This window comes from Mytilus galloprovincialis, chromosome 8, assembly GCF_965363235.1.
Source record: "Mytilus galloprovincialis chromosome 8, xbMytGall1.hap1.1, whole genome shotgun sequence".
Taxonomy (NCBI): Eukaryota; Metazoa; Mollusca; class Bivalvia; order Mytilida; family Mytilidae; genus Mytilus; species Mytilus galloprovincialis.
Genome location: NC_134845.1, coordinates 18,586,693 through 18,593,974, shown reverse-complemented (window position 1 = coordinate 18,593,974; position 7,282 = coordinate 18,586,693). Strand labels below are relative to the sequence as shown.

General features: G+C 32.8%; 1 long non-coding RNA gene across 1 annotated transcript; it reads right to left on the bottom strand.

Annotated features, from left to right (window-relative positions):
• Positions 1-486: 486 nt before the first annotated feature.
• LOC143043156 (uncharacterized) lies at positions 487-2,855 on the bottom strand. The gene is made up of 2 exons (XR_012968227.1): positions 2,766-2,855; positions 487-819 (listed from the first exon to the last, which is right to left on the bottom strand). It is a non-coding gene; the product is annotated as an uncharacterized LOC143043156 (long non-coding RNA).
• Between the last annotated feature and the right edge of the window lie 4,427 nt (positions 2,856-7,282).

Genomic DNA, 7,282 nt, shown 5'->3' with positions numbered 1-7,282 from the left:
CGTTTCTCTGTGACGAGCGTTCTTGCGTGTGTTTGTGTTGTATTTCGGTCACGAAGTGTTGTCGTTTTAGTGACAATATATAACAATGTCATATAAGCGGGAGGTTTGGCTAGCCATAAAACTTTTTTTTAATGTCCTGTACCAAGTCAGGTTGTTATCAAATACTTTTTTTCAATATATGTTGGTGTTTGTTGCACTTCAAGGTTCTTGCTGATCTTTTGTTTTCCTTTTATAGTTGATGTGTTTCCATCGGTTTAGTTTGTAGCCCGGATTTGTTTTCTCTCTATCGATTTTCTACTACTTTTGAACACTAATATAAACTAATGTTGCCTTATTTATTGTACAATGCTTTGAAGAACTGTCAGTAGGATTCCGTTGCAATTTGATACTGATGGACTGTTATATGAAAACAACACAAAAAGTATAGTACTAATATTGCTCACATAAGTGTGCTTATATGATTAAACAGAACATAATATTGATGAATTGAATGTAAACTGTTTATTTATTTATTAAAATCTGGAGAGTTCAAACTAACCAAAATACAAACAAAATAAAAGAAGATTTCAAAATTGCGCCTTAATATCTACATGAATATTTTCCTCGTGGCTTAGGACAACGGACGTAGCAGATGTTACACTTAGTTTTGCAGTTAGCGGCACATGACCAGTACTGCTCAAAGTTTGCCGTTCCCGAACAACTGCTCACACAATATGATTTGTTAATAAGGCACTGCAATGAACAGGAATATGCATATGATCTCCCAAGAGAGATCAAAACAATGCTTAACACAGCTGCAAACACCAATTTCATTTTGATCTGAAATTAAAGAAAAAAGCAAACTTGAAGATGGAAGGTCTCAAAGAAAAAAAATGATAATATTAATGTAAATTTAACATTTGATTTTAAATTTGAAAAGTGATTAGGCTTATCAATTGGTGATGAAATAATTCATCTGTTCTATTTTGAAAAAAACTAACTTAACAGCAAGAGTTTAAATGATAATTGCATGTGGTTTTGTACTTTTAAATTTTTAAGAATGTTTGAGAATTCCTAATTTTCATGGCACGTGGTGTAACGGGAATTAATTATCTTCTCACGTAGTAGTTCGAAGGCGTATGAGTTTTTTTTTGGCCGGGAAAGATTATTGTGTTAAATGATAGGTGTATATTTGGTAATTTCTAGCACTGCCTTATTTGAGTGAACATAATTTTTTTCTGAGTGCCATGATGGATCGGGACATCGAGAATAGTGTCAAGCAGATTGTCGGGGAGGAAATTCGAAAATCGCAGAATGATTCATTGTCACAAATGGAAGGGATGTTTTCAATGAAACTACAAGAATTCGATCATCAACAGAAGGAGAGATCAGAATTACAAATGAACAGATTACAAAATGAACTTTCGGTGAACGATGACTACAAGTTTCAAAGAAAGTCGTGTGAAGACCAGTTCAAATTCAATCGTAACATATGCGTAACATATGCGTAAATTTGAAGGAAGCCGATGCCAGTTTGGAGTCCAGGGACCCAAGTGCCGGTTTAGCCAAGCAGAAAATAGCAGAAGGTATACACCTTATACGCTTCAGACAGAAGTTACCTAAAATGGTCGATTCGTCCGAGATGGGATGGAAAGTGGTACAGAAATATACAACGAATCTCCTCAGAGAGGATTTAGAGGACGACCGTAAGACTCTGAGTGCGCAGACACGAGCGGAGAGAAAAACAAAATCAGAGAAAGCTAAGAAGAAAATACCAACCCCGTATAGCAGGCCAACTTCATCTGCTACTTCTAATGACACAAATGGAAAAGCAAGTGGGAGGCCCGAAGTTTGCTATTACTGCTACAAGCCTGGTCACTGGAAATTTGAATGTCCAGAGAAAAAACGAAAGTTAAGTGCTAATTTATTTAATGTTAATAAATTAAGTAGCATTTGCTCAGATTTACTACATGGTAATAGTTTTCAGGTGAATACGAATCACCTAATTGATAAGTCTTTAAAACATTTTAAGAATAATGATAGACAGATTAGTTGATGTTATCGGTAAAATACTTTTCTGTGTCGGAAAAGGAAAAATTTTGCACATTGCAAAGTTTGTTGCCGGAATTGTTGGCCAGATTATATCAATGCAAGCTGTGTTAGGTAATTTAGTTAGGCTTAGTACTAGAGAATTGTATAACTGTATACTGTTAAGGGCAAGTTGGAAGTCACTTGTCGCTCTGACAGCTCCGGCTTTTGAGGAGCTCAGGTAATAGAGAAGACATAACTTGCCTATTAATTGTCGACTGGTTTGTTGGTGCATATGTCACCATTCGTATTTATAGCTTCATGACTATATATTACAATAAAATCGGATTGAAATAATGATTGATATAAACAGTATTATACACATCATGAAAAGAAAATGAAATATGATCTGTAATGAATTTAAAACATCCATCACACCACATGCGTCAGCATATTAAACATTCAGGTTTTTTTCTCAATTCAGTATTTCACTTTAAACATCTACTGCATGAGAAAATTGTTATGACATTGAGATAAGGCTAGTTAAGCTTGTTTCAAAAGTAATGTGTAATGTCATATTTATCTTATAGACATGCTTATTCTATAGTTAGAAAATACTGTATATGTATTGAATTGGTAAAAAAGAGTTTAATGCAAAGGACCTGCACATTCATAATACTAGTATCTAGCATGATTCAACAATTGATTGGATAATAGAAATTGACTACATTTAAGCCATGTTTAAAAATTGTACTTACATCGAGTAAAAACTCCAATATGACAAGCAAATATTACCTATAACACAGTCTAGTGTACTGTTAGAATCAGTGTACTGTATACGTTTGAAAAGAATTCAGTTGAGACAAATGTCAAATCTAAAAAATCAATGATAATTTCCAGTATTTTGAAGATTCGAGTTTCAAATATCAGCAACATATGGCGATATTAAATTTGTATGTTAAGAATAATACTTTGAAAGAGTTTTATCGGGAATTGCGTCAATTGAATTTTTTAATGTTGTATATTATTCACAGATGATAGCGGATATGTTCCTAATGTTGTAACTACAATCGCGTCTCCTTTTTACGAATATGACCTACCAAATTAAAGTTATTCCGGGTTTTTATTAATATGGGAAACCCAGGATCTGCTAACCATTCCAGAGCACGTGAAATAAAACCCCCTCCTCGCACACAATTTTAGGTGGGGTTCGTGTTGTTTTGGTCTTTAGTTTTTTTTTTTTGTGTTATGTGTTCTGGTGATTTTCTTATTTAGCAATGGCGTTTTCAGTTTATTTTCGACTTGTGAGTTTAAATGTGACTTCTTTCGCCACTCTTGCAGTCTGTTTTCAGTACGCTGTAGTCTTTTTGCAGTTTTATGCACAAAAGAAGGGGGAAAATTTGCAATGTAATACTTATTCAGGTAAAAGCAACATATACAAATACATATTAAGATCTAGAAACCTAGCTAAATAGTAAATAAAATACTCATACTTTAATTTAAATCCTTATTTCCTGTATTTAGTATTTTCTCCCATCCGGGACCAAGTACTTAGCAAGGACCAATGCACATAAACTCGCAGCAATTGAATACAGGACTTCAGAAAAGTTCTGAGCCAACTACCTTACTTAGTCAGTTGATCGAGGACATTCCAGCTTATAGAACATTAGCCCAATCACACCAATCAACTAATCAAAAACAGTATGTGTTCTTTAATAATTTCAAGATCGTGTAATTATCAAATAAAACCAATGAAATTAATAGCTTTACACCGTGACACTATATAGCAAAGCAAAATTAGTCATTTATTATGTTTCGGATTAGATCCTTAATATTCATATCGTCATATTTCAGTATTTGATATCTTTTCCTGTCCAGGACATGTTCTTAATTCTATATCGTATTCTTACAACAAGAATATTTCCCATATCATAAAGTAACAGTATGAAACTAATGGCGTCGTATAGTGACGCGAAGCACTAATATTATCGGCACTTGTGAGCCACCAATGGCAGATGAAGCTTGTTGTAATATCGCCTAATATCTGACAATTCAAATATATCAATATGTTGAATAAGAAAATAATATGATGATATTTCCCAAACACCATATTGCTCATTAAAGTATGTCCTCCAAACACTTACTACTGTGATACCGATTCACGAAAATGGCATTTTATACCTAATTTTGAGATACAGATGCATTTATATAATTCCAAAACCCAGTTATAAATCATCGATTCATGAGATGAAATTTTCGTAACCATAAAATTTCAAATGATTAAAACAGGGATAATGTTTCCCTAATGATATGTTACAAGGTAACGTTAAGTGGAGGCAAAAATACAGAGACATAGAGACGATTCTCTATAAGTTGAACAGATTTGGAGCCCGTATATCGTTGGCTTGCTGTCTCTCTTTTAGGGAGTTTTTGTAAATGCTTTTAGCATATCATTTATTGTTCTATTGAAGATATTTCACATTCTGTCACATCTTTTAAAGCTTTTCTTGTTGGTTTGTTTTTACCTTTGCATGATTTAGTCTTACAAATGGTTTATTGGACAGCTGCATGAGGTTTTTCTACACAACATGCTCGTCTGGCGTTACGAATTAAAAGCCTGGTAATTTTGATGAATTTCTATAGTCATTTTCATCCCCATCCATTGTGGCATAGTAGATAATTGGATCAAATCACATGTCATTGTTTCTTATGTGACATATATTAATATAAAATCAGGTCAGTATTATCATTAGATGGCTGTAGTTTTTCGAAATGAGACTTAAAACATTCACAGACATAATTTATCAATTTAACACAGAGACACGTGCCATTTATTTCACAGAAAGACACCAAAAAATTATTTCCTAGGTATCCAGCATCATTATTGTGTCATTGACTTTTGACTGTTGCGTGACTACATAAGAGAACAACTGTATTGCTTTAATATCTAATGAGAGTTTTATAATTACGAATAAATACTTGTTGACAACTTGTGCGATTGTGCATCCGGGTTCCCGATTTACAGCAAGTATGTACATTCAACATTCATAATCAGCGATACATTGTTTTGTAATTATCTCATCTAAAATGTCATATATTCTAATTAAAACTGGTGTAAAGGTAATCATACTTCAAAGGTTAATAACAGCCAATTCTACTTTAACCACAAGTGTTCTTTAAAAATGTGCATGCAACTTACAAACTGTGAATAATCAAACTGTGTAAAACTATGGTTGTGTTTTTACTAGCCTTAATATTTCCTAATGAGTTGCCGTTGCATCATTAAATAAACTTAGAAATCATTTCTGAGATAATAAGTTCAGAAATCTTTTACTAAAGTGCGCTACATGAATTTGTAGCAGGCAATGCAATCACGAAATACACTTCAAAATAAGGATTTTTATTCAGCTTCGTCATTTAACAGATCTATGAAAATCTGTTTCAATTGCCATTATTTAAACATATGATTTCAAAAGATATAACAAAATAATAACTATCTTATAGTTATCTTTTATATTAATTAATGGTTGCAATACTAAACTGAATTCGAATAAAAATTGCAGCACAATTCAATTTAATTTTATTTTGATTGTATTTTTACAGTGTAAATTACAAAGTTATCTCGTCATATTTTAGAAAGCGTTTTATAGAATACTGTTATAAGGAATTGAACTTGTGCACTTATTAAATTTGATTTTCGAAAGCAACAAAATTAATATTTGACAATACTGGATAGAAAACTAACCATGTGTGTATATGAAATAATACTATCTAAAAATGAACTATATCAAACAATGCGCGCACAAACAGAAAGACAAAAGACTAACCCACAGGAGAAGAAATTAAGATAAAGAACAGAAATTTTCTATCTACATAGTACGTTGAGGATCCAGCAAAACTTGCTACAAATCCAAAACTCTTTTGTAAAATGAATTGATATGTACAAATGTATATAGTGGAGAACGAAGATTTCAGCTGTTATTCGAATACTTTGAAAAACGTTTTCTTTATTTTTTTATTTGAGATATTCAGATCGATTCCATATTGACGAGGTTGTCAGTTCAGCAAAGTCAAAGTTATCGACATAAAGGCATTTTTCGTAAGGTACAATAAAATCCAGAAAAAAGAACAGTCTTATATTAGGTTAGACAAATGCTATCGACAAAAATATTTATTGGATTATAAATCTCATTCCTTGGTACTTTTATATGTCACAGTAATTCGGATATTAGAGGTTTCTCAACATCTTACGAACGGACGAAACTCTACGAACGTATCGGTAAGGAGCAGTAATTTTGTTACCATAAAATCAACGATAAATGTCTACCGATATTGCAGTGTGTTTGAAGACAACAGTTAACAGTTGCTTAGTCTATTTGAAACGTAGCATTTTATTTTTGTTGTTAAACATCGGTGTTCCAATTTATTTTCTGTTGTTGAATGTTACGTATTCTTACGTTGAGTTTCGTTTGTTTACATGTTGAATATATGCATTCGATTTTACTCCCTTATGAAGTTAAGGTTCGTGTGGGCCCTTTAGCTAAAATGGCCGTCTTTTCACCTCAAAATGTACTCTGAGTATGGAAAAACATGTGCATCTGTAAAAGTTTTAAGGCATAGCATGCCCTAGATAAATAGAATTCAAATGCATTGTATGATTTAGAAAATTCATAACTTAACTGGATTTTGCCTTGCACTTTTTATTGTTCCTGCAGATGAGGATAAGATTAACAAACAGTTAAATTTCCCTTGAAATGGTCCACTCAGGTACACAGTTTAAATCACCAATTATTGTCAGGTATCTATTGTCTATCTATTGTCCATGTCAATCAATATCGCTCACTTCAATTATTACCTGTGGGGAAGTTCTCAAACCAGTTTCCCAACTTAGTGTATTTTGGAACCTTCTGGAGGAATGAAAAAAAGTGAACTGCGAAATCCCAGTTAAGTTTTTATTTCCTAAAGCATCAAACATATTTGAAATTTATTTATCTAGAACATGCTATGCCTTAAAAATTTTACAGATGCGCAGGTTTGTTTGTACTAGAGTATATTTTGAAGTGAAAATACGGCCATTTTAGCCAAAGGGTCCACAATCGGCGCATCTGATTTGTATTTCATATGATTCATTGTTGGATGTCTAACGTTCTGTTGCAAGTATTCCAGGCTTTTCACGACGAAATTAGCGTTTGAAAAGGATTAAAAAGTGATAGAGATGACATAAATTGACTATTTTTCATTTATTATATCCCATAGGCGGATCCAGGGGCTAGTT